Raw genomic sequence first — 10,816 nt, 5'->3', positions numbered from 1 at the left:
AAGGATGAAGTACTCTGTGCCTTTTTTGTCTCAGTCTTCGCAGACAGAGCCTTGTGCCCAGGCCCCAGCGCCCACCAGCCTGCTTGAGGAGAGGGATAGAGAGCAATAAGGGGGCAACCTAGAGGAGGTGGATGTGTTCAAGTCCACAGTGTTGGGCAGGATTCAAACTGGAAAAGCTGGATGATGTGACTGTAATATCACTGTGTGTCCTTCACAAAAAAAATGTGGTGCTTGGGAAGTTCTGTGACAACAGCAAAAGGGTCTGTCTTTGAGGAAGGCAAAGGGGATCTGGGGAACTATGGACTAGTCAGACTCTTTTCAGTCACTGGAGACATCACTGAGGGTGTCCACTGGAGTCTTTCCAAACACATGAAGGACAAGAAAGTGAATTGGGAATGGTAGGCATGGATTTGCGAAGGGCAAATTATGCTTGAAAGTCCCAACCCCCTTCTCCAAGGGCTAGGGGGATGGCCTGGCTGTGGGGACATGGGGGGAGCTGTGAGTGGGTATACCTGGCTGCAATGAGCACTTTGGCACTGTTTCCCACAGCATTCCCACATGGACGCTGAGGCGGCATTGGCTGGACAATCAGGCTGTTGACAGGTTTGGGTATTGCTGGACCACCAGGCCCTAAGGGTGGTGATGAAGGCTGTGTGTCCAGTTGGTGACTGATGGCAGGAAGGGCGTGGGGTGTCTGTCAGTGCCCTGCAGCTACTTGAGCATCAGGCTGATGTTGATTAGCTGGGGATAGTCCTGCTCTGAGTGGGAGGCTGGAGCAGATGACCTCCGGAGGTCCCTTCCAGCCAGTTTATGTGACTCTGCGGTAGAGAGGTGCCTTCTGCAGTTAATGGAGAACGACAGGCACCTCCGGAGGGTGATTCAGCCCATTGCAGCAGTCATGCTGAGAATAGACCAGGATCACCCCTTGGAGGTCCCAGCCACTTTCCACTGACTGTGCGGGGAGCTTAGGTGATTAACTTTTAGACAGCTAAAGATAGCTCAGATGAGCGCCCCCCCCACACCCCGCCCAGTGACATTTCTCCAGGCTAATATTACTGCTTATCGGCGTTGCTCAAATTACATTGCAGCTGGCTCAGTGATCGGGCAGCGAGCGTGTTGGCTGTTGACTCAGAAACATCACTGCTACTATGGCAGTTGAGTGACTAGCAGACGTCTCCTGTGCTTCGCGTCGTGGCCGAGTCATGCTGCAGGCATTCCTCCCATCACTGGAAGCCTCCGCTTCAGTGGTTAAATGAGCTGTGGCTTCTTCCTTCTTGGGATGGCTGCAGCAAGGGGATGTGAAGCGGTTTGGTCTTGTGTCATTCTCTACAGGCAGGAGGTTTTTTCTTTCTCCCTTTCATGCTGCTTTCCGTGGTCTCTGTGCCTTTGCTTGGTGCGGTGTCTCTGCTTGCTCCCTGGAGTCCTCCGATTTGAACCTGGATGTGTCCCCGATGTTCTTGGCGGGTGCTGTTTTAATCACTGCCTTGGCGCCTTCAGCAATTTTGGAGGCATTTTTCTAGGGGCTGAGTTTTCCCAGCAGCCTTTCTGGGCAGCTGAAATGGTGTGTCCCAGAAAGGACCTGTCTTTAATTAGGGAACTTATAATGCCAGACTCCTCAGCAGTGTAACAGAAGAGTTCAAAAAATGCCCCCCAAAATCTTGGCCTTATTTTGCCTGAGATTGTAGCACATGTCAAACATTTTCGTCAACAATTTCAGTATTACAAGCGTTATTCCTGGCAGCAGCATCTCACTCATTTCCTGGCATTTTTCGCAATGAGCAGTGGAAAGCTTTCACTTCACTTTTTTTTTTTGTCTCTATCTTCCTCTATCATCTCTGAATACAGACTCCATTGTTTCTGCTGCTTTTGAGCCTGTGTTAAGATTTTGTCTGCGTTCCCCCACAGCTGGATCTCCTCCAGTGCCACCTCTTCAGTGTACCTCTAGCAATGGCTTTGCCAGTTAATCCCATTGTCTCTCTTTGCAGGGGCTTCACTATCCTGGCCTCTATTACCACATCTCATGTATTAGCAGAAAAGTCCACGTTTCTGAAGTAGCTTTTTGCTAAAAGCGTTACTTTGAGACATGCCGCGCTCTGTTCATTTGCATGCAGTGTCCGTGCCCACGCCGTCTGCAGCCTGCCCGTCCCCAGCTGAGCTCCGGCACCCGCTGGCCCTGCTCCACGTCTCTCCCGGTGCCCAGCACGGCTGCATTATGCTGGGAAGTGAATGAGGAGCCCTTTGCTCTTACTCCCACCTCCCTTGGATGCCGGAGAGAGGCTGCAGTATAGCTGCAGGTGTGAGAAATGTGAGAGGGGACAGCTAGAGTTACTGGTCGAACTGGAGTCCCAAAAATACAATCAGGAGGGGGGAGAAGGGCAGGATCGTCCATTTGTTCAGGGAGTTGCTCAAGAACATACTGGCTCCACCTGTTCCACAGGTGCTGGGGCTTTGTGCCTTTCTTAGCACATCTGCACTTATCTTTGCAAAAGATATAATTAGTTTCATTGCATACAATGAAATGTTGGGGCGGGGGAAGTGCATCTCAATACTCTGTCGTTCCCATGATTTTAGATTACTCTGTAATTCCAGCCCCGCGGTCCAGCGGACTGGGAGTGCGCAAGTGTCCATAAACCTACAAGAGGGAACATGTTCATGCGCTGGCAGCATTGCCGGCACGTGTGGTGTTGGGTAGTTCTGCTGGATACATCTTGCTTTTGAATAGTACCTTCTTTTACGTACATTTCTAGCTTTTGTGCTTGAGAAAAAGTTGAAAATCTGGTCCATAGACACCCTGGATATTGAAAAACATACAGGGCATCTATAAAAGAAACCTCTAATTACAGGACACGGGGTTTTTTCAGTGCTTGCAGTTTATAAGATGGTACTATCAGACTTGGACATTTTCACTGTAGATTTTAAATGAATCACTGCAGTTGTGCTCTGTCTTTGATTTTGTTTCCTGTGAATTTTCAAACCCATCTACAGAACAATTTTCTCAACTATATTTGTTGGATCTGTTTAGAACAACGGCTTAATTCAAGGAAATAGCTCTCTGCTCATGGGCAGTCATGAATGTACTAACAGGATACATTAAGCAAATAAATTATTTGGTGTCAGTTATTCACTCAGCATTGTCAGGGATAAATATGTAAACATGTCCACACAATCTGTAAGCAACCACAGATACATTAGGGAAGGCAAAGGGTAAATGGCTGACAGCCTGCACAAGTCCCTATTCTATCAAGTTTTGGCATGTTGTTCGTTGATAAACCTGTTTTACTGAACATGCTCCATGCTCCTGGGTTTTAGAGTGATGCTAGACACTGGCTAGTAATTATTGCAGGGCATGTAACGAATCTCACCTTCTGAAGTTAAAATAGCCCTATTCTTCTGTTGAAGGGAACTGGAGGGAGCACCTTTGGTGATTTGGATCTATGTGACTTTTATCTAAGCCTTGACCACATGAATACCTTGTTAAATCACATGGGCCACCTTCCCTTTTTTCCCTTCTTTTGCTTTTCCTTTTCCTTCTCCTTTGCCTTCTCACTTTCTTTTTCTCTCCTCTAACCTCCATCAGGACTTACAATCAAATGGGTCTCAGCTGAGCTGAAGCACAGATGAGTTCAGCTGGTGGGTCAGTCTATTGTGGATCAGACCATGTGCGAGGATCCCACAGAGGGGACTTCTGCCGGCTTGCTTAGATATAAGCTCTTAGATATAAGCTCTTAGTCATTAGTCGTCAAGGACTGAGAAATGTAAATGAAGCCTTCAGTAAACATTAATGATATCTATACCGCTCACAGAATAATAATATGTCATTCATATGATTAACTAGAGGATCTCCCTTCTCTTCCTAATCTTTTTTTGTCATCTATAATAATGACAACAATTATGATAATCTATAATAAATATAGTATGTTATATAATTAAAAATGGGTTGTCTTAAAGTCCTCTGATGAATTCTAAGCGATAAATACTCATAACTTATATTGTTACAATTTTTAAGAAATGTCCATACCTGAATTTGCTTTCTTTTTTTTTTTTTACTTTATACATTATTTTAAATATCTGTAAATAAGCAAAATACTCAAATGTGCCTCAAACCTCTGGGACGGGGGTTGTGTCCTATAGATTCACACTGAGAAGTATGTACATCTTAAAATTGCACCCTTAATGTTACTTTCAAGCACTTCTAGAAGTTAGGAGCCTGGGAATGTGCTTTCAAACATTTCCTAAAGCAGAGTTTTCAGTGCCTGCAAGCAGTTTCATGCACCAGGATAAACATTTACATGTTCCCATACAAGGACGTAAGGACTTCAAAAGCCCCAGCTCACCTAAGAGCCATAGTGGAGCTCAGTTCACCAAATCTACTGATTATTGACCATTTGTTCCCCTGGCACTAGTGGGAGTTAGGAAGCATTTTCCTCTGTAATACTTGTTTTTTAATCTTTTGTTTCTTATGAGTGTTTGTCTGCTTCAGGTTTGCTGGATTTTATCAGTTTGTTAAACATGCGGGGAACATTTCAGTGCCTGCCTATTGCCACGTTGTACATACTGGGTTTGGGAACAGATCCAGTATTAAAGCCTTTCCAAGGCAAAAGTGAGCAACTGCTCTTATTAATTTTACTTTTAAATGAACAGACTTGATCCCAAGTCTGAATTGTTGAGGTAAGATTAAGATAGAGTGATAATATTTTTTATTAAATCAACTGAAATCACTGGAAAACGGGCATTTTGGTGACCTCAGTGGCTGTCCCTTGAGTCTCAGATGAATTGCTGCTATGAAGACAGGCTGGAACTGAGCGCGGAGTGCTTGTGGGAAGGACAGCCTCAAATGTTAAAGAAGTTTATAATTATAAATAGCTCCAATTTATTGCAGCCAGGATGCAATTAAAAGTAAATAACCCAGAAGATGTCTTACTGGCACTGTAAACAAGTGGCTTTACATGTGGAATAAGATACGCTGTGTTAAAGATGGGAAGACCGCTGTAAACTGCAACGACTTGCTTTTTACCCTTCATTGTAAAAGTTTCTCTTTGAATTTCTTGGCACAGAAAGCAGCCCTTTTTGATAAGGAGTATTCAGGGCGGGGGGGGGGGGGGGGGGGTTTAAGAGTTTTAAAACTCTACATGCCTAAGGTTTATGTGTGAAGTTACAATCCATTAGAAGTAATTATTTCTTTTCCTTGTGGAATTAGGAATAAAGTCTTTTATCAGTACAGTCAGTCCATAATTTGATCTTTAAGAGCTGAGGGGAGCTGAGTTTGTAAAGATGTGTGCAAATATTTGCATTCAACGTTTCTCGCCTGCCAGATTGGTCAATCTGTCCACAAGACAGAATGTTAGCCTGCTAGATCATGGAAAACTCAGTTATTTGGCACCTGCAATATTCTACTAAGCAAAAAGGAGAACTGCAACTCCTCTCGAACTTTTTCAACTCACCTGTTTGGGATCTGGTATTTTGGCCACTGTTAAAACTTTTTAGCCTTTACACTTTCTGCCGGAAGCAAGACTTGCTATGTCTTAATGTGTTTATTTAAAAGGGATTAGGGTGACAAGAGAGAATCGTGAGGGAGTCAGGAGAGAGAAAAACTCACTTTCAATTTTGGCATTTGGCTCTAGTTTCAAAGTGTGTCCTAACCTGGTTTATCTCCTGTGTAAGGCAAGGGCAAAGCCACCATTCACTCCTGCAGCTTGAGGACTAGGCTCTCTGCCTCCCATCCCGCCTTGCTGCCTTGTGGGGCTCAGTGTGTTTGGATAACAGGATGGGGGACAGTGAGTTTGTGGGTTAAGAGAGGAACCAGACTGCAGGGCTGCAGTTGCAGATAACATTGGCCTCGTGCTCAGAGATATCCCGGCCAGCGTGGGGGCTTGCGTGCACAGCCATGCAGCGGCGAGGGGCTGTAGCTCTGTGCTGCAGAGAAGCATGGTACAGATGGGGTTGCTGGGGGAGCATCAGGCAAGAGTTCATCATATTAAGTCCCCTTCTCATCTGTGACACATCACAGACCTTCTGACAAAATGCACATTTGCTCTTATGCTGAACCACTCCCAGGAAGGAGGATGATCTCCAAAGCCTTTCAGTTTGCAGGTATTCAAGAACAAAAAAAGCATCAAGTCCATATTCATTAGCAGCTCTCACCCTGAGAAAACAATAGCATGGCTAAGCCAGTAGATGGGAAAAAGGTTCTAAAAATGGGCTTGCTAAGTCACTTCTTTAGTGAGAGATACTGTATGTTCCATCATCTTACAGAGATGAAAAAGAAATAGATGGCAAAAAATACCAAAAATGTAGTTGTTGCAGAACACTGGCACATAAATGAATTGCATTTAAGTACGTTAGAGCGTTCTAAGTGCCAAAGGAAAAATATAAAACAGTGTGCTGCTTCTGAAGGCTCAGCCAGTCTGTCCTCTGATGGACTGGCAGCAAATCAGGTCTTGTGACGAAATGTCACCTCAGTTCTTGCTAAATTGCCATCGGGATTGAAAGTCGTGTACAAACACCATGCAATATTTGAAAACTGAAACGAACTCCTTTTGTTAAATAGTTCTTTATACTGTCTCAGAAATGATGTCACGTAGGACACTAAAAAAGTGGCAGAAATGCCGGTTATAATTTTACGGGTAAGGGCTTGGTTATGCAACACCCAAATATAAACTGAAATGTGATACAGTTGAAGACGTGTCATATAGTATTCCAGGAGACCATATCCAGAAATCGTAGGATTGCTTCCGTAAGTGACCACGTGCATGAGCTGTACCAGGAAGGTTATCGAAGTCTGTGAGCAGAGAAGGTTTAAGAGTGTTTCTGGCACTCCTGACATCTATGGGACACTCACCTTGGCTTCAGGGAGAGAACATGTCATGTAGCATCTAAACCTCTATTTACTGTTTATTTGAATCCCTGTAGTGACATTGGATACCACTCAGCGAGAGAATCCCGATGCACTTCATCCTTCTCCTCTGACACTTCTTTTGCTTCTCCCCCTGAGTTTGTAGAGTTCCTCTGTTCTCCCATTTGCATTTTAACCCCCCCCCCCCATCACTTCCAGTCCCCTCCTGTGCCCCACACTGCCGCCTCTGCAGAAGCAAATGCTACTGCTGTAGGCAGTGCTGGCACTGAAGCATCGTGGGCTATCGAGAGTGTATCGTACCCTCATGTATCGTGCTATATCATGTATCGTGCTATATCGTGTAAGGCAGCACTGGCTGTGCCATCTGCAGAGGCTGATGCTGCAGGACCACTGAGCAGGGTGGGAGGTGGTGCAGTGCGTCAGGAAGGGAGGAGCTGCCCCCTCTCCAGAGCTCTGTGTGGGGTTCTGCTATGAAGTATGTTTTCCCTAATCAGTACCAAAACGTACTGTTAATTTTAAAATATTCAAAAGTGATGAATGTGGTATATATCCATGAGTATTAACTACTAAGAAAGTTAGAAAAATCTGTTACTCCCTTTCAAGATCATTCCCACAGAAAGTTATTACAGACATAGAAGAGTGACTTCTAATTGGCTTTAAATCCGATGGTTATTTTTGGACAGCTGTGTATCTTACAACATTTCAGTACGGACTTGGAGTATGTATTTTAATTTTACATGCTGTTTTTCAAAAACACCTGGTACAAATTTAGCCTTATCTTGTGGAATCGTAGCCAGTGCTTTCAGAATTTATTTGTAAATAGTCACAACAAGTGAACAAGCAGGGAGTTAGCAGAGTTGCGTGTTCCCAAGGAGGGCCAGTTTGATATGAACTGGGGTTTCCAGGGTGATTGGTCTCGGGCTGGGTCACTTAGAAAGTGGCTTGGGAGACGGTCACCGGGTTTCTAAAGCGGGTTGAGCGTGGACTGTCTTCCGTCTGTTGAGGAAGATAGTGTCTTTTCTTCTAACTGACTGTCTAATTTCTTGAAATTCATATGAATGTGGTATCTTTGACGCACTTACTGGCCAAGCAAACTGAGCTAAAACTCACTGGCAGGTTCAGAAACGACTGAGGAAGGAGGGCAGGGAGGGTGGACAAGCTGAAAGACATGCAGACACCTGGAGGGGGGCACACCATCGGAGCCTCATTTCACAAGACTCATTTCCTTAAGAAAATGAGTGAAAAAATGTTTAGATTAGTCAAACCAAAAGACTCTTAAGAATTCAAGAAGAGCTGCCCAAGGATGCAAGTGATGTATCTTTCCCTGGGTCCTGAAGACCCAGATGGAGCTGTGGGCCTGCCAGTGGAAGTGTGCAGGTGTAGTGTCAGAAAAAGCAAGTTCTGAAGGAAACATTAACAGTGCTTTTATGTGGAAATATGCTTCTTCTAGACTGGGCACTAAACAGCTTTTGAACAGTAGCAGATCTCACCTTTTTTTTTTTTCCCCCCTTAAAATGATACTTAGCAAGAACTGTTTACTATAGCAAGAACTGTTTACTATCACTTTACTATATCTTTCCCATTAAAATGACTAGAGATATTCTAAGTGGCAGTTTTCAAAACACCTGCATTTAAGTCGTTAATCTATTGTCCTCTAAATGTTTTCCTTGAAAAGGCTGAAGTAAGTGGTAATACTCATATTTTTACATGAGTAAACCACACTTCAGCCTTGAAGGGATCCTCACTGTTCATAGGCTTCCTTCAGGCAGCCTCACTGAAACGGAGCAGAAGGGCAGCTCACACACTGCGAACCCCCAGGGAGAAGGAAGGGGTCATTTTGCACAACTCTCCACATCTACTGTGCTAAAAATTCAAAAAAAAAAAAAAATTAGAATGTATAAAACATTCATTGTATTTTTATCTCATCTTCTAAAAAGTAAAAATAAAAATTTAAATAATTCAGAGCTGGCAGTAGCCCAGTGCCAAACCCATTCACTCTGTACCTAAGCCCTGAAGTTTCCTTTTTTCATAATTTGCGTTGTTCTCCATAATATCCAATATCGTTCCTTGATGGTTTGGGTTTTTTTTTTCCCCCCTTTTGTTACACAAAACTCAGATTACTTACTGAAAGTAAGGGAATAGCCTGGCCCTTTCTCGCTCTGGGGAAAATAAGCCCTTCTATATCAAGTGTAGGTTTCTGTTCTTGGTCTTATATTGCCCTGGTGGTTCTTTTGGAGGTGAAGGCTTGAATTGAAGTGACAGGGGCAGCAGGTCCTGCAGCCCTGACCCTGGGCAAGGTTGGAAATCCCCAAATGGCTTAAATTAGGGTCTAGTGCCACAGTGAGCCTATTCCTTCTGCTACAGGAATGCACACGTAGCTCGTGCCGTGGTTGCATGCTGTGATCCTGCTTGCCGAGAAGTCTTAGAGCAGGAGCACACGTTACAATAACGCAGTACGGTTCAATACTCAAACATATGGTCAGCTCCTCTTTAGTTTGTCTGAGGAGGTGATTTTTTTCCTGTTCCTAAAATAATGATTTAGCCTGTGTTTTATCAATGCAAACATTTTCTACTACAAGGAATTTGAGCCCTTCCAGGTCAACTAATTTACATAGTAAAGTAGTTGATAGAGAATACGCATGTTAGAAAGGAAAATACACCCAAGTTCTGTGTGTTTTGGCTATTTGCACCTGCTTTTTGATATAAGTATCACAGAAGTATGCAAGAACGAGATTACCTGCCATGCGTGGAGCTCTATGACCACAGAAGAACCATTAACTTTCAGCGCCACAAAGGTTCAGACTTACTGAATCTTTAAAACATGTCTGTGCCAAGTGCTCCCTGCGAGCTCGTTGCTGAATTACTCTTTGGCAGCACTATTTTCTGCCATGTAGCTTCAAACATTGAACGTACGGTCTCTATACAACGCTTGTTAATGAAGTTCACTGCTTTATGGATATGGCAGATGATGAAGAGGATCTATCCTTACGAAGGCAGATAGCGGCGGGAGGTGCAGTTCTGTCCCCAAAGGAGACGGGGGCCGCAGCGGGTGGCAGCCCTGCGGGGAGCACACCCTGTGCAGTCCCAGCGAGCGTTTGGTAGGGAGGGCAGTGGCACACACATGTATGGGGCATACGTGTACGCAGCGTATGTGCTATACAGCAGATACTTTGCTGAGTGTATATCATAGCAATCCTGACCTCTGATGTCACTGTTACCTGCTCAGCCAGTGCCATTAGAAATGCTGAATCCATTAACTTTGACAGATTTATGGGGTAAGCATATGTCACTGGTATTATGAGAAGCAGTTACATTCATGGGGAGATTTTATGATTCACTGTATCCGCTTATGTAAACCTTAACTTTTACGCTGAGAGCCACTCAGGAGCATGTTGTCCTGCTGACAGGGTCAAGGAGCAGAGCTCGGTGGGAGCAGGGACTGGCAGGGTTGGGAGGTAGGGCTGGCAAGGCTGGGGTGCAGGGCCTGCTGGGGAGCACAAGCAGATGGCACTGGGGAGCAGGACCATCGGGGTGCAGGGCTGGTGGAGTTGATGGGTCAAGGCTGGTGAGTAGCAAGAGCCGGCAGGACTGGGGAGCCAGGGGTGCTGGGGAGCAGGGATGGCCAGGTCAGGGAGCAGAGCTGGTGGCGTTGGTGAGCAGGGCCAAGTGATGTTGGGGAGCAGGGCTGGGGGCATTGGGGAGCAGGGCTGGGGGCATTGGGGAGCAGGAGCTGGCAATGAACATGAGTTGGTGGTGTTAAGGAGCAGGACTGGGTGGAGCTGGTGGGATTGTGGATCAGCGCAGGTGGGATTGGGGAGCAGGACAAGGTGAGGTTGGGGTGCGGGACCAGGGGTGTTGGGGAACAGGAGTTGGCAGGGAGCAGGACCAGGTGGGATTAAGGAGCAGGACTGGCAGGGCCCCCGGGGAGCAGGCTCCGGCGAGGCTTGGGGGCCCGGCGGGGCG

General features: G+C 45.5%; 1 protein-coding gene across 2 annotated transcripts in view; it reads left to right on the top strand.

Annotated features, from left to right (window-relative positions):
* The window catches only part of PDE4B (phosphodiesterase 4B), a 193,386-nt gene that overhangs the window by 154,649 nt on the left and 27,921 nt on the right, over positions 1-10,816 (top strand). The gene's annotated exons all lie outside the window — the stretch shown is intronic.

The sequence above is a fragment of the Egretta garzetta genome, unplaced genomic scaffold (assembly GCF_000687185.1).
Source record: "Egretta garzetta isolate BGI_Z169 unplaced genomic scaffold, ASM68718v1 scaffold163, whole genome shotgun sequence".
NCBI lineage: Eukaryota > Metazoa > Chordata > Aves > Pelecaniformes > Ardeidae > Egretta > Egretta garzetta.
This window is presented reverse-complemented; position numbering and strand designations above follow the sequence as displayed.